Consider the following 17,222-nt stretch of genomic DNA (forward strand, 5'->3'; position numbering starts at 1 on the left):
AATCCTCCCCAGAATGAATTTGTGCTGAATTATAGCTGTTTACGGATGCACATAAAGGTGCTTGGTGTGATGCCTGTGTGGAAGCTGGTGGGGCCCCATCAATCACAGTGAGGAGAGTGCCTTTGGGCAAGGCAAGCCACAGCAGCTACTATTGCCTGTCATTTGTTTTGGCTTTGATTCTTGTAATCTAGCTTGTTTCTTCGGAGCTGATGCTAATTGAGAGAAGGTGGGTTATTCTGGGGAATATTCAGACTCGCTTTGGTGTAGTTACTCCCTTCCCACTATGTAGGATGGGATACTTGCACCTCATTTGAAGAGGGCAGAATGGCCCCCTTCCTGCAGGGTCCTCATCCAGCTCTGCAGAGTCTAATGAACCAAACCACAACCCTGTTTCTGAGGTGGTGGGGTTACTTGGTCCTCTTCAGGCTGCAAGGGCAAAATATCCCCTTGTATTCTTTGTGTCTGGGAAGTAGCTGTTGCCTACAACCTCTTGAGTGATAGCTCTTGGTTACAGCAGGCGCTCTGCTGTTGAATCCAATGTGAAAATTCACCTGGGGTGAAATTCTGCCATATGCCTTTCTAAAGTCTTTGATGTGAGCAGCATGGCATGGTGGTACTCCATTTAGTGCAAGGAATGGGTTTTGTATTCAGTTTTGGGTACAGATTGCTTGTTCATAACAATTGAGAGCAGCTCTTTGTCTTTATGGGATGGAAAATACTGGTCAAACTCTCATTTGAATACTGTTTTTTAACTCATTTTTCTAAAGCTGACTCAAAGGTTTCTTTTTCATTTATTCCTTTTGTCACGTAAAATTGGTTGTGTTATTTTAGTGCCTAGCAGCCTCCAGTAGAGGGACCTTGGTGTGCCTGGCTGCATGCAGAGTAGGAGTAGTCCTTTGCTCCAGAGCAAGCCTACAATTTAATGGCAGAGATGAATGTGGTGTAGTGGGAGGAATATAGCATGAAAGCAAGATGAATAATGTGGAGTCAAAATTCTCACTGTCTTCAAGTACTTAAAGAATTACAGAATTAAACATATGTGCTTAAAAGCTACATGTGTGGGTAAGTGCTCTAAACTGGGCTTAAATAACATACCTGTTTGCTTTCTGGGATTGACACCCCAGGATGCACTGGGTATATTTTGAGGTTGCCTTTATTGTTTTGGCTTTAGCCTGACAAAGTATTTGAGGAAGTTAACATTTTTTTCTTGCTGGGCAGGCTTTCTCCCCTTGAAAAACTGCTTTGAATTAATGTCTCCGAAGTGTTGAGGGTTATACAACATGCTGTATGACTAAGATGATGTAGCTAATACTGTCATCTATGATAAGATTCTGTTCCAGACCTCAAAAGGATGTTGTCTGCTCTAAACTGGCTGGCTCTCCAGATTTTGGGGTGGAAAAATTTGAAATTGTTAATCTGAAGATTGAGTCTACAGATGTCACCCATACAGCTGGTTCCTTAAGCATGCAGACAACCAAAGGCATTTGGTACTGTTTGTGATGTCTAATAAGAATAACAAAGCAGAAGGAAAATGAGATACTGTGTTGCTGTTAAAATGCAAAATATGAATGAAATTTCCTCTGCCTTAGGATCAGCACACAAAGTAGTTACTACAGACTTGAGTGCAGTATTAAAGACACAAACAGATTTGACAAGGTTTTCTTTTCCCAATGGATTTGTAATAAATAGAGATAAATCATCTCATCTGTTTTCTGTTTATTAACCAGGACTGTATCAAATGAGGTTCCTCTAGCATTGCTGCGAGATGAAGATATAATCACTACAGCTCTCTTTAATCATTTCTCTGCCAACACAAACTCGCAGGCAGTGGGACTCACAGAATTTAGAGGCCACGTGTTTGGCAACATGTGTGCATTTGCAGAGATGCTCTTTAAAGAAGATAGATTGGGAATACCTGCTAGAAAGCTCTTATTCTCTATTGCTTCATTTATTCCTCCTCTTGGTACCTTTTGTCGCTCACCTACAACTTTGATACAACGTGAACAGGTATGGCCAATTAAATGTTCCTGTGCAGAGAACAGTTTTCTGTAACAAGTATGTATTTCTGCCTAAATGAAGCTGGTTAGAGTTGTGGTATCGGGGTGGAAGTGTTGTCCAGAGAAAGGAAGAAACCCTTAAAATGCCTTAGAGAGAGCTGCAGTCTCGTGTATTAGTTTAAGTTTTTGTAGCACCGCCCTTGCTGATTTTACTGAGTTTAAAAACTGAATAGTTTTGAATAGTCTGTTTAATAAAACAGTTGGTATTTGCAGAGGTCTAGGCCCCAGAACGGGTTGGTCCTCTTTGGCTTGTCAATCTCTGTTACTCCAGAGTAGCACACAGGATTTAGTCCTGGTAGATTCATTTGACAGTTACCTGTAATTCTTTGTTCAGAAAACCCTAAACAAACTCCAGCTTTATCACCTTTTCAAAGCCTACATTAGCATTTAAATACAGCTTTTCATTATTGTAGGCTTTCTTTTCATTATTAGTCTTTGCTTGGGAGTACACCAGGGCAACATGTGTTTGTTGTTGTTCAAGAGCAATGTTTTGTTATACTTTAATGGTATTTCAACATCTCTCTCTGCTTGTCAAAACAGTGGAGTGATTCTTCGGTACTTGGGAATATCCAAGGTGTGATGACAGTCCTTTAAACACCCAAGTGCTTTTCTCCTATAAAAAAGATAGAGAATATATTTTCTTTAACCATCTCATGGTCTTTGAGAACAAAACATTTCTTAGAGCTGCACTTACCAGAAAGTAAGAAGTATGTGTGCTATTTTATACAAGGTTTTGTGCACTTTTAACACAGCCATATGGTGGTGGCCTGAATAGCGGTGTCTCATACATGTACTCTTCAGCATTGCTTGCAGTCTGCTGTCCAACTGCCAATCTTTCAGAGATCTAGCCAGCTTTCTTCCCTCCTCTATGGGACGAGTGTACAAATCCTGTCCATGATAAATGTTTTGTGATGCCTTGGAATATTGAGGCTGCTGCAACTGCAGAGTAGAACTGACTTCAGTTTTCCTGGTTTTAGTTCCCTCTTGAGTGCAGGTAAATATTCGGGTATCGATGGGTGACTTCTCATTAAGGCATTTTTGGGAGATTTATTGGTTGGTTGGTCAGTTTGTTTTTTCTTTCCCCTAATCACTGTGTTCTCTTCTTGTAAAACAGCTTTGTGACACTAAATATGACATACTGGCAGCTTGATGATTATCATTGTGCTAATTATATCTCCTTTGCTGGAACATCTTTCCCTACCTTCCACAAGCCATATGCGTTTAGTAACAAAACTAGACAACAGTTTCTGAATCAAGGAATGTAATTTTTTTTCAGTAGGGGACTCAGATGGTGATCATCCTGGGTATTACTGTGATGATAATGGTGGTTCATTGTTAAGTGCCTTCTAGAACCAATCAAAACAAAATTATTCATGGAGAGCTTGCAGTCTAAATTAAACCTGATGCATAGAGGGAGGTCCCCTTTGAGAAGATGCCATTACTGCAAAGGCAAAGTCTATATTAAACTAATATCTGGGTTTTTTCTGTAATTCTCTTTAAGGCAATCTGCAGAACTACAGAAATAAGTGAATTTAAATGAGACAGAGGCTGTGGTTTGACAGACCAGCGTGGGGACTACATGTTATGTTACATGCATATTAATCCCCAGGGTTCCTATTGATTTGAAAGATTTAGAGTAGTTTATACTGCAAGTAAACATTACACAGCCTGGTCCTTCATAGTTTACAACTTGCATCCAATATTGCACGTGCAGAATTTAAATCAGCTATTCATTGTTTCTCACGTTTGTGTGCATACTTGTGTGGCAATAAGGTGGTAATTAAGTATTTGTTATGTACCCTGGGAATAGAACAGAACATAAGCATATGTTGCAAGGAGGAGGCTTATATCGACTAATAACAAACTTTGTAAGTAGGAGGAGGGTTAAATACTGGAACAGATAATTGCTGATTTTTTGTAGAATCCCTACACCTCCCTGTCCCTAGCTTTTAGGGGTGGTGATAGGGTGTTTGCTGTTTTCTTTCAAAGAACAGGTTGTGCTGGCTTGTGTTAAGTACAGCTGATTCCGCTTTGCGTCAGCATGATGGACTGAAATATTTTAGACCTATTTTTTTATGGTTATGTGACTATTTTGTCCATATAAGCCAAGTAAAGAGTCTTTATGGAAGGTTACTTAAAATATTTGATTTTTTTAAATGATTAATATGTGATTCATTTACATATGCTGTATTTAAATAAAATCTTGTGGTGTTGACTGATTTGATATTTGCTTTGTTACTGATACTGGACTTTTTTGCATGTGTTTTTTTGTCAGCTACTGAAATGTGATTTAGAAATCCAGTAATACTAATGTGTTGAAATATGGCTATATTCACCGAATAGGAATAATCCACTAAAGTATTGCTTTAATTTTAAAGCTGACCTTTTCTGTTATTTAGTAGCAAAATCCACAATTCCAAAAGGAAATAGACCATTTTTGGTGGAGAGGATATGTAGCTTACAGGAGTAAAGGACTGAGTTTGAAATGCTTTCACTGTACTAATCCAGTAATAATAATGACAGTTTTTATTAACTGACTTATGGTAGTATTAGTGCCAACTCACAGGTCAAAGTTGCTTCTGCAGTCAACACCTGGTATAGTTTTTTCCCAGCAGCTTTTATCACAAGTGACGATTGCATTTGACCAATCCCCTGAGCAGGACCTCCAAACAATGTGCTCATTCCTATTATATGAAATAGAAATTGGGCCCTCTGGGGCTAAACTTTATTCATGGTTCTGTGGCAAATCAGAAACAACTCAGGACTTAATAGCTGCTGTGTTGTCCTTATTTTGAATGATGGCAGGCATGGTTCTGTACCTGCTGTGGACACTGAAGGCGGTGTGAGAAGCAGACCCACCTTGGTCTGGCCCACGTAGAATGCACCTACCATGAACCAAGCATGCCGTGAATGCTGACTTGTGACAGGATTGTGCTATTCAAAACATAGTGGGTTTAGGCCATATAGCAATTTTTGGCATCAGCATCTTGCAGGGAATGCAGTAGGGGACAAAGAGCAGTGCAGGTACTGCCTAAGTGAGGAAGGGAGTTCGGGAGCTTACATTAGGGACTGCACGTTGTCTCCAATGTATTGCACCTCATTCAACAGCATTAGACGTAAAAGCTGGATATTGAGGCCATAAATTTCTTTTTGTGCCAGTATTTCCTTTTCAAACAGGTTGTCTGTGATTTGATGAACAATTTAAACTGTTGTATAAAATTCTAAATGTTTCTGAATCTTTATTTATGAGAAAATAAAATGAATCCTTTTCTAATAGGTTTATAAGAAGAGATGTGCCCCTGTTCTCTGTGAAAGAGCTCTGTCAAACTTAGTATAATTTTATAACCACTGGGAAGCTTTTTGAAATCGTCCTATAAAATTTAATAGAAAAGCTGATGTGTTGATAAAATTATGCAAAAGGATGCAAAATAGTCTGAAGCAGAAGTTTTCTTCTTCTGTTTAAATCCAGTATTGAGAATTTCCAAGCTGTCTATAAAAATATGCTTATGTTCTGTTATAAATATCATGTGCCACTTTACAAATATTTTATGAAAAAACATTAACACTTCAAAGCTTTTGAAGGTTCTCTTAACAGGCACATAAGAATTGCTTTTTTCAGTCCTCCTACACTGTATAAATTTCCCTTACTAGTATTGTCATTTGTATATAGAATGTATTCAGAGTTCCTGCTGAACCAGAGGTACCTTAAAGTTTCTCAGTGAAATTAAGCTAAAGCTGGGGATGTGCTTTGCTGTGTTGTTGTATCAAAGCCTGAAGGACTATTCTGGAATAATGGAAGGTTTTATTTGGGAATAGTATGGTCAGACAGCAGACTATGCTCCTCAAGGCCAGAAGGTCTTGCTGATGGCTGCCAGCAGCCTCTCCATATAAAGCAGTATTTTCCTGTTCAACTGATTTATTCTAGTGCAAGCTCAATCTGCTGCCCCAACAGCAAAAATAAACAAAATCCTCTTTTAAGGACTTCGAGACTTGGAGGTGAATTGGGCAGAGGGCTGTGTTAGTGTCACCCAGCACAGAGCAGGGAGCAGAGCAACTTCTGGAGTGTGACAGGAGATGGATGATGGAGCCAAGAGCAGGTCTCACAGTTCTCATCCAGCCCCAGTCCATGTTGTTTCTTCCTGCCTTGAGTTGCAGAGAAGGGAAAGAAGAAGACAAGACTTTCTGGCTTGTTTTAAAACTTCTTAAAAGAGAAGGAAAAAAGAAAAGCAATTTTATTGATTTTTTTTTTTTTTTGGAAGGAACACACCTCCTGAGGAGACTTCTTTAGCTGTTCAGTTATAGGTATCCTATTCTATTTGCGATCAGGTGGCTTTAAGGACACAAAATTATGTCTCTGTCACTGATTCTTGAAATGTTAGAGCTCTGTCTTAGGTCAAGACAGACTGAACACTGGTCTGTACCCTTTACTGAAAATTCAATTACCTCTAGTCTCGCAAGCACAGCTGTCAATGTAACTTGAGTCTATCGGTATCTTGAGAACACTGTTCTATGTTCACATTCCTCCAGATACACTGTGTTGCTGGAGGAGTGGCTGACACACCAGAGGACTGTGCTGCCATTCAGCGAGACCTGGACAGGCTGGAGAGTTGGGCGGGGAGAAACTTGATGAAATTTAACAAGGGCAAGTGTAGAGTCTTGCATCTGGGGAAGAACAACCCCATGTACCAGTACAGGTTGGGGGTTGACCTGCTGGAAAGTAGTGAAGGGGAAAGGGACCTGGGGGTCCTGGTGGATAGGAGGATGACCATGAGCCAGCAATGTGCTCTTGTGGCCAAGAAGGCAAATGGCATCTTAGGGTGCATTAGAAAGGGAGTGGTTAGTAGGTCAAGAGAGGTTCTCCTCCCCCTCTACTCAGCCTTGGTGAGGCCGCATCTGGAATATTGTGTCCAGTTCTGGGCCCCTCAATTCAAGAAGGACAGGGAATTGCTTGAAGGAGTCCAGCGCAGAGCCACAAAGATGATTAAGGGAGTGGAACATCTCCCTTATGAGGAGAGGCTGAGGGAGCTGGGTCTCTTTAGCTTGGAGAAGAGGAGACTGAGGGGTGACCTCATCAATGTTTACAAATATGTAAAGGGTAGGTGTCAGGATGATGGAGCTAGGCTTTTTTCAGTGATATCCAGTGATAGGACAAGGGGCAATGGGTGTAAACTGGAGCATAGGAAGTTCCACGTTAACATCAGGAAGAACTTCTTTACTGTAAGAGTGACAGAGCACTGGAACAGGTTGCCCAGGGGGGTTGTGGAGTCTCCTACACTGGAGATATTCAAGGCCCGCCTGGACAAGTTCCTGTGTGATGTACTGTAGGTTACCCTGCTCTTGCAGGGGGGTTGGACTAGATGATCTTTTTAGGTCCCTTCCAACCCTTGGGATTCTGTGATTCTGTGATTCCTACCCACAGGTCTGCAGACAGTATCTTATTTGGTTCAGAGGTTTTAAATTATTCATTGCTTATGCAGGAATGGTGCTTTAGTAGAAGGATGTGAAGTAAGAATTGAGTGTATAAAAAGACATGAACAAACCTGTAGGGCTTTTTTTATTGCTAAGGCTACTAAAACTTACTCATTTCCAGACTTTTTTTTTAATAGGAGTGCTTTCTCTTTTGTAACTGACGTGTTTTAAATCCCTAACCCAAAACCCCCGCAGAAATGAAATGCTGTAAATTGGCCAAGGCCAGAAAATATGCCACTGCTAGCAGATCATCAAAGTATTCCTCCAATGCACCTGATTGTTCCATAAATAAGCCATTCATCCAGTTTCCCTTGCTTATGCTGTAGCTGTGGTATGCGGAGTTCAAACACAAAAATCAATAGAACACAAGCCCTTAGTTGCCTGGTCTCTGGCCATTTCTTCTTTTGATTTTGGGTAAGAATAGCCTGTGAGAGTATTTATCAGTTGAAATTTGTTAACTCAGTGTAAAAGCAAATATATCAGTTGCTTGTTTCTTGATCTTTACTTGCACCATTAACATTAGGCCCCATTATCATTAACTAGTTAGTATTTAACTGTGTATGGCTTGCATTAAATACTTTGACTACTTCTCTCAATCACTTACTGATTTTTGCCAAGGACCAAGTGGCAATGAGCTAGTTAGGTTAGATGTTTTAGTTACCTTTAAAGCAAAAAGAGCCTAATCCATCTTGTAGTGGTGATGAGTGCTTCTGCCGGTCCTGTGAACACATGAACTAGATAAACATGGTGAATATGACGTGACACATGCAGATACACGTGAGTGGTAGTAAATGGAGCATCATGTCTGGCAGGGAGATTTCTTTCTCTGCTGGCTCTGTGCTGAACAAATCCTTCACTGAGGTGGAGGTTTGGAGCTATTTCAAGTCCGCTGATGTTCACACTGGCTACAGAGCTGAACCCAATTCTCTGTCTGATAGAAATAACGATGCAATTTTCTTTCACGTTTTAAGTTGAAGAAAGCTGTTTTTTACCAGGTGGAGATCTGTCACACAGAATGCCACATCATCCTATACTTGTGTTCCTTTATGTACCTCTCAAATTATGTATTAACCAGTATTTGTTTGAAAAGAAAACATTACTTGGAAGTTATCTGCTGAAAACTTAAGAAGGTTTGTGCTTTTAGTGCAAGCTTGTCTTGGTGGTAAATACTTTCCCTCTTGTGTATGTTATGTGGGAAAATGTGCACACACATTCAAACTGCTGCTCCTTTTGGAAGTTGTTGCACAACTGGGACTTTAAATCTCAAAGGGGCAGAATAACCAGCAGTCCACCAACAGTGATAATTTCATATGGAATATAGTACAGATTCTGAATAAGGGTGTCTGATGAATTTAGAGCTGTGAAGTTGACACCTGAAATACAAAATAGGCACTTCCATGCAGGTGACTTTTATTTTCTTTTTCCAGGTAATGTAGCTCAGAAATGCGATTTGTTGATAAGTCTCTTTCTGGAACACATGGAAATCAGAAATTTGCAACCACAAAGAGTAACTCAGTGACTTGCTTTTTTCATCTGGAAAGCTTGAAACAGCTACTAGTTTGTCAAAGTATTAATATCCACAGTTAGTTGCTCTTGCAGTGTTGATCTCTGAGATTAGCTGGTCTAGCAGGCCCTTCATGGTCTGTCTTTGTTGCTATATTTCTAACACACCTACTGGGACGTTTTATTACCTGCTCTTGATGGGGATGTAAATGGTACATGGTTTCCAAAGTGGTTGTATTGGCTGATGTCAGGCATTAAACTGGAAGGGAGTGAAGAGCAATAAAGGCTTAAAAACTTGACATTGCTCTGAAACCCCCTTGTTGCATTGAATGACAGTGAGACCTTTCTGTAGTAAAGTGTGTTTTATGAAGATAATGGCCATCGTGAGGTAGAAGATCACTGGTATGTTGGATTGATTGCACCATGAGTTGGTAATGCACTTTGTTCTGCCATATATGAATGTGTTTATGGCTTGATGTCATTTCTACCGGTGCGTAGTACAGCAAGTTAAATAGCATATGTTTTGCTCTCTGTCCCTCTCCCCTCCCTCCATAAGTATGCTAAATTGTTTGGCTGTCTGATGCCTCATGAAAAGAGTTGCTGTACAGAATTGCCTACATTAAAGAGTTGAGGAATCAATGCAGCCGGTGACCTTTAGTGAAGCTGACATTTACTGTGGTGGATCAGCTGCACACACAGTGCATGACTGCTCACTCGCTTGCTTGATATCTCTCCCCAGAGTTCAGCTACGTGATTTTTCTCCTCTTGATGTCTTGCTCTGTATAATTTTTATCTAGAGGGTTTTTTTCCTCTCTTTGGATGTATGATTGGAGGGAGAGTGGGGAGTCTGTCTTTGACCTAGCAGATGTTTTAAAGGAGACCACGCAAGCACAGTAAAATGAGCTAGTATCAGACTTCTAAAACTGAGGAATGTGAGAGAAATCAGATTTCATGTGTAAGATTTGTCTGTGCTGTCATTTCCCCCTCCCTGTGTGTGCATACTCCTGGTTGTTTTCAGTTACTCCATCATCTGTTTCTCCCCACCCTTGTAATGTTTTCACCTAGTGTGAAGTCTGTAAGCAATAAACATCCTTCAGTGTCATATATTCCTCTTCTCAGCTGGATGCTGGAAATTTTCCTTTTCATGTAGCTCAGCTCACTATCTGATAGTTATGTGAAGTTTTGACAGTGATCCACCACAGTACAGGGGTTTGACCTGTGGAGCCTGAAGGATAAGCCACCCTGCAGTAAGAGCAAGCATGGCTGTATTTTCTTACCAATCTTAAGACATACTGAAATGCAGTGCAGCACCACTGAAATGTGAGTGTGGCTTTAACTCTGAGGCTGAAGCCAAGGATAGGAGCTTGGACTCTAGTGCTGGCCATCTGAACCACCTCCTGCTGTGAGGAGGAGTTTTGAGAGACCCCAGAATCCTTCCGACTCTTACCCTGGCATCAGCTCCCTCACAACAGCAAATCCTCCTCTTGGTGCCCAACTGTAGTCTTAAGGGTGGCTAAGACTTGGGTGCAGTCTCTCCCAGTGACCAAGCAGGGTGTTGTTTGGGGCATCCTGTGAAAGGAGTGCTGACTATATTTCCCCCTGTAAAACAGAGGCAGGCAAGTAGTCTCCTCTATCTTTGCTCATTGTGGGGCACAAAGGCAATCCAATGAAAGAGGATAATAGAAGTGACAGAGAGTGTGGCATGATTGCCAGCCTGTGCTCTGACAAGGCTGGAGGAGATGCGCTAGGTCACAGTAGATGTGCTTCAGTAGACAGTACAGAGTAATTGTCCTGAGATAAAAAAAGACCTGTCTTGAGGCGAGGCAGTGCTATTCAAAGATCATATCAATAAGTTCAGCATTACACACTGATTGCCAGTGAAATAATAGGAATGCATTTCACTCTTCTTGTATTGTTAGATCATCTAGTTGAGTGAGTAGCAGAAGGAATACTCTAAATAGTATATTACTTAATGTGTGCATATGTGTTAGTATCTTTTTATTTCCACTCAGAAACAGTATTTTCTTAAGAGCTTGGCCTCTTGTTGTAAAGTTTGTCAATGTAACCTTGCTAACTTCTAAATGAATGTTTTGTAACTTTTCAGTTAAGTAAATTGAGTTTACTTAATTTGGAGTTTCTCACTAGACGTGAAGTACAGTCTGCTCCTCCTCCCCTTGCCCTTTTCTTCCTTCCACAGCCATACCCTTGCCCTCCACCCAAAGCATGACCACCCTTTCTCTCGTGAAGGGTTTTTTCATCTCTCTGCTGCTCTGTAGGAGAACGTGTACCTGACACTATCCCTCTGCTCATAATGAGCTTTCACTCAAGTTGCTGATCAATAGCAGAAACCAGCAGGTCTGTCTCTATTGCTTGTTTTCTCTATCTTGAATCTGCCAAGATAGATTAGGCTGTTGCCAAGGTCACTCAATATGTTGCAAGTGAATGAAAAGGTATCTAGTTGACTTTTTTTAGGACAGGACTGCAAAAAGGCAAGACTGGAGCTTACGTGAGCGTCCAATGACAGATTAAATCTGCATCAAGGTCACACAGGGTATTTTTAAGTGAACCTTTGGCTTAGCTGAGCAAGATACACATCCCCTGTCAGTTGGGAGGTTATTGCACTGCTTGTTAAGGCAAAGCATCTTGGCACCACACATATGGGAAGGAACAACCCAGAAATTCAGGAACTGCGATGAGACAGACTTGGGCGCAGCTCTCTTGAAATCAATAGGATATTTACAGGCTTTTCTGGTGGCAGAAGCTGAGCTGTGGGGAGTTGCAGGAACAAGAGCAGCGGTGCTCATCACACCACGCTGGAGGCAATAGCATCCTCCCGCTTGTGTGGCTGGAGGCAGCAGTGACATGTGAACAGTGAGTGCTAGTATCAGGGCTGGCTTTAAGTGGTTGATGTGCTCCAAAAGCCTTCCTTATATTGGGGTTCTTGTGTAGCTCAGGTGTAGCTTCTCAGAAAAGAATAAAACTAAAAAAGAAAAGCAGGAGTACTTAAAGCTTTTGCATTAACAATGACTAGAACTACAGAGAAGGAAGGCTTATGGTAAGAGACAATATATCTTATAAGACTGGCTGCTGTAATGGGGACAACTGTCTTCATGGCTTGTCTGTTTGAGAACTCTTTTTCTCCCCAGTTCCAGCAGTTGATCTAATAAAATACACTGTGTATAAATCTTCTAGCCTCAGATCGTCATGTCTGCCTCAGAACAGCTAATAAAATTGCAGACTTATTTTCCTAATATAGTTGCTTCATTTAATGGGTTTTCATGGCCACTCAACAGAGTAGTACTTGTCCTTAGACTACAGTGTCTGTGCATGTTGAGCAGCCTTCCAGTAGAAAAGTCTGCTTTGTGGGTTTAGCCAGTTTTACAAATAAAACTGAAAGAATTGCTTCCATAGAAACCAAAAAGAAATCTCTGCTTGCTGTTCATCCTTAGATCTGGACTTCAGACTTTTCCAGAGTTTGAAGTTATTTAATCTGTAGAAGTGAAACTCGGTTTCTCTGCTGAGATGAAATGTAGTGGTGTCCAAGGTACAGCTCTGCTTTTGTACCTACTAGATTAGTGGTTTTGTTTAATTTCAGTCTGGTTATTCCTATGCTTTTAAATAGCAATGTGCACTTAGCTGCTGCCTTGGCCTGGTACCAAAATGGTCAGGCAAACAGTGATGAAAGTAATGGGAGACCTAGAGATTTTGCAAGGCATTCTAAAGTAACTGGAGCCTTCTGATCTCTGCTTCTCCATGTCCATAGGGACACCCTAGCAGGGCTGAGGCCAGGGTATTGGAGACATTAATGGATGAAGTAGGTTGTGTTAATTAGTTGAACTGTAAAAGAGGATCTTGTATAATCTTCTGTAAGAGAAACCTCAAAAGATAATTATAAACTGCCAGACTTTGTCTGCTACAGCTGTTCTGTGTGACCTAAAGGCTTCAAAGTCCTGCACAATTTAAAACCTATTTAAGTAGTCTGACTCTATAGTGACCGAACTATTAGCTGAGAAAAGGCAAATAGAAAAGACTGCAGCTTTGGGTATGTCTGTACTTATCTTACAACTTTATCTTTGTTTCTAATTGAATTTTAAAGATGCTGATCACGAGTTGGATGAGGCCAGACTAAAGCTCCAGTCCAGATGAAAATGGAACAGCAGGCCTGGACTTGCCTTAGAGCTGCCTTTGGGCTTTGAAGCACATGGTGCTTCCTTTACTGAAGTTTATCAAGTTAGTGGCCTCAATTTGGCAACCTTCATGTGTGCAAGGCTTGGTGCATCAGAGGCTCAAGTGTCAGGCATCCGGCAGCAGTCACCTGGCAGGCATGTCCTTGAGTTGGATAAACTCTTTTGCTCAAAGTTCAAGGCAGACTGATATCTTTAGAGTAGTGCAAGTTCTTGCTGACAGCCTCTTCCCTGTTTTTCTGCTTTTGGGAGTTGAAGCTCTTTGGGAGCTTCAACTCCCAAAAGCTCCTGGGAGTTGAGTTTAAAGCCCAGTTTGGCATGGAGTGCGGAAGTGCCAGAAGTTTCTTGGGTGGAGAGTGCTTGTCTTTCTGGTCCCTCATTGAGAGGCTGGATTTGTTGTGGGGTGTAACAGCTTCTCAGTGGTCTTCAGAAGGACCTTACCTGAAATCAGTTTGATAATTTGAGAAGGGATCTTTTCTTTTCTCGAAACACTATTTTGAGATAACAGCCACCTATGGATTTGGAATGCAGCTTCAAGCACTTGTTTTGGCCTTCTGCAGCATGGCATTCTTCCAGTCTGAGGAGATTGCTTTTCTTTTTAATCTATTTTTTCCCCCTCATTGTTAGGCTCTGAGTCTCACTACCTGGCTTCTAGTGAGAATTATAGTGATTGGCCTTTGTCTCCTTACCCTGCATACTGATTTAACTCCTCTGACTTTCTCCACAGAAAACAGAGGTGGAAGAAAACTGGCAGCTATGAGCAAAGGAAAGAAGGGAGAATGGGATCAATTCCTATGTTCAGTGGGACTGTGCATGTACTACTTATGTTCTTGTCTGCAAACAGTGGATCTGTGTGTCAAAATACTGCTGCACTACTGCTCCGCCCTGTGTTGTAGAAGTCAAGGGTGAGTTTGCACCACAGATGCTTGCATGTTATTTTCCACTTGTAATCAGGTTAAGGTACAGCAGCCTTCAGCCTGATGGAGCAGTATCTGCCAACTTGGTCCCCTGCTTCATCTCGGAGACTTGCTGGGTTAGTGTGGTATTCAGGGAAATGAGGATGTTCAAATGGAGCACAAAAGCTTGTTACCAGGAGGGAGTGTATCCCACTCGGGGCTTTCTGCTGAGTTTTCAGAGCATCTCTGAAACACTGAGTTCTGTGTTCCTGGAACACCAGGGAAGGAGGTGTCTGGTGTTGTCTCTTCTCTTCTTCACCTTATTGGAACATTTTGGGAGGGGCACAGTCAGCTGGAGCTCTCCTGGGAATTGAATTGCAGCCTTCTGCTGTGGTCATGCTCCGTGTGCCTCCTGAGGGGAGGTCTCTGACAGAGCTCAAGCCTGGCCAGTACTGGGAGACCAGGGACAGTAAGCACTTGGTGGCTTATTACTGAGCTTTTAGTGTCTGCTTTTGCACCATGAATTTACTGTCACTGTGACACTCCTGGTTTCGAAAGTATGCCACTGTCTCCACTTTAAATCATAAGTTGTTTGTCTTCTGAAGGTCCTTCTCAAGATCACAGGAATAGATGTGTTGGATCCAGCCAAAGGTCCGTTTATTCATCTGCAGACCTTTCTCTGTTCCATTTTTTACAAGCTGTGTCTAGTACCATATTGCTAAGGAAGGGTATGGGTATGGAAGTAGTATATGTTGATACCTTCCCTAAATGGCCTGCAGTATGTGGTGGTCTTTACCAGTGTCACTGTATACCTTGTGCTCTCTGTGAGGGTGCAGATACCAGGCTCAGAAGGGAAGGGTGGTGTTGGCAGCTCATGAGGCCAAGGACTTGTGTGTGTAACTGGGTGCCACGTGCAATAAAGCAACTGTTTCGTCCTTTTCTCATTCTTTTGAGTAAATCCTTTTCTACTGTAACTTGTGCTTTTTGAAGTCCTAGGACTCGACACTGGAATGTCCTGTGGTTTAAAGTCTTGGCCAGAGGCTGGGAAAATGGCATTCACAAAAGGGTTTTGTTTGATTTTTGGGTATATCCTTTAGGCTTTCTTTGTTGTTTAACTTCTTGTCTATGAAGTGGGAAATGATTCTACTTGCCTTACAGGGCTGCTATAAAAAACATATTTTGAAGGTTATGAGAAATGCAAATGCTAGGGCAATACCTTGTTCAAGTATACATTAAACAGTCAGTGGAGAGGGAAGGAGCTTTCTTCAATATACAGTGATCTTAATCTGTAAACTAACTTGACATCAGGTAGATGGGCTTGTTATCCTTTGTTTACTAATTTGTCATGTTGTATTACACAATATTAAATTTAAGAGGCAGTATAATGGAATGACACTATAAAGCTTCAGATCTGTTAACATAATATGGCAGCATGTTTTAGTGCATTTGTTTCACTGCAGGTAAGTACAATTAAGTTTGACATTGGCATATCTGGCATGGAGGTTGAGATAGGCCAATCCGTATACCATGCTGTCAGTGATCTCTGGAATGAACTTCCCTTAGTTGTAGGCATCATTTATGCTTATGCTTAAAAATACAGGATTGTCTTTTAGCATGCTGAAGGTGAAAAACTGTAAAGTCCAATTGAATATTGTCTTTTTCCCATTTTCTAACCTGTAGCAACAAAATCTGTTGGGGTTTAATTTAATGTACTTTGTTTATCACTGCTGTCAGAACTTTGGTGTAGGAAGTAGATTAAGATGATTTTGGTACTTTGTATGGTGATTTGTCTTTGTTTTCTATTGTCTGTGCTTTGTTTGATGTTCTAAATGTATTTCAAATGGATATCTCTGTTGCAAGGAGAATAAACATTGCATTAAATAAACCTTTATCAGTGTTTAGACAGGTGCCCCAACAGTGTTGTAAAGTTGTTTGGACAGCTACACCCTTAATGTTGGGGAATCTGTAGAAAAACTACTGCCATTATGCTTTGGAAGGAAAGACTAGGAAAGCTGTTACAGCCTGTTGTCCCACAAAGTTTCTTCAACTGTAGGAATCAAGGTACCATTTGTTTCATAACCTGTGTGAGATTGCAGCACATCTGATGGGTTGTATTTATACAAGACCTGGGAGGCTCTTTAAATGGGCATTTACTAAAACCTTCTACTTGCTGTAACCCAGCCAGCCAAACAGATACTCCTGATGCACAGTTTCTTTCCTTTGACCTGCCTAGACAACCTCTGTACAGGCCTGGTTTCAAAAGGTCAGCAGCACTGATTTTAAATACTTTGGCTTTCTGAGCATTAATTTAAACATCCAATTCCCATTTTTAAGTGATCTCTCACTGTGAGTGCTACTATCACAGTCAAGCCAAATGCCATCACTGATTTTTTACTTTGAATTGGTTGAAGATGTCAGTTTTAAAGTTCCTCATGGCCCTTCTGTGATGATGACATGCTCTGAAGTGCAGGGAGTGGATGGCTGCAGATGAACAGTGCTGCTGTTTCAGCAGGCTGAGTTTACTTGTGCTTACTCAGTGTGACTAAATGGCCATCAGAGTAAGAAACAACTCTGGAACCACCTCCTGGTTTTTGCAGCAGAGGCTGGTGACAGCAACTGTGGCTGGTGTTAACCTTTTTCCTCTTTTCCATTTGCCCAGCTGAGATGTTATTACCTCTGTCGGCTGTCTAGAGAGTAGTTGAATATTGTAAACATTGAATTTACCTCTGAATTGCAAAAGTGAGATTATTTAGACCTTGAGAAGGGGTTTGGAGCTTTTTTTAGTACTTTATTAGCTTAGACACAAAAACCTTTGGATCTTTGCAGTTGCAAAAAGTGATTTGAGCAAAGAGAAAAAGGTTTACCTTTTCAGAATGTGTCACCAAGTTGTTTGATTTGGTTTTCTTTTAAGGGGAGATAGTGATTCCTTCCTCTTTATGACCTTGAGTTAAGGGATATTTTGGAATTTTATCATGTGTATCTCTTATAATTTATTTTCATGTATCTTTTCCAGAGCACCTTAATACTAATAATTTACATGTGTTGCTGCCTTATTAATACTAGAAATCTTTCTTCTGCAAATAGATCTGGGTAGTTGAATGCTTCTGAATGAA

The 17,222-nt window shown here is 41.0% G+C and overlaps 1 long non-coding RNA gene across 2 annotated transcripts in view; it reads left to right on the forward strand.

Moving 5' to 3' along the window:
- The window catches only part of LOC136018477 (uncharacterized), a 77,624-nt gene that overhangs the window by 12,761 nt on the left and 47,641 nt on the right, over positions 1 to 17,222 (forward strand). For both annotated transcript variants that reach the window (XR_010614435.1, XR_010614434.1), the window contains exon 2: positions 13,941 to 14,118. This is a non-coding gene — a long non-coding RNA (uncharacterized LOC136018477). The remainder of the gene's footprint in view (positions 1 to 13,940; positions 14,119 to 17,222) is intronic.

This window comes from Lathamus discolor, chromosome 7 (genome assembly GCF_037157495.1).
Source record: "Lathamus discolor isolate bLatDis1 chromosome 7, bLatDis1.hap1, whole genome shotgun sequence".
NCBI lineage: Eukaryota > Metazoa > Chordata > Aves > Psittaciformes > Psittacidae > Lathamus > Lathamus discolor.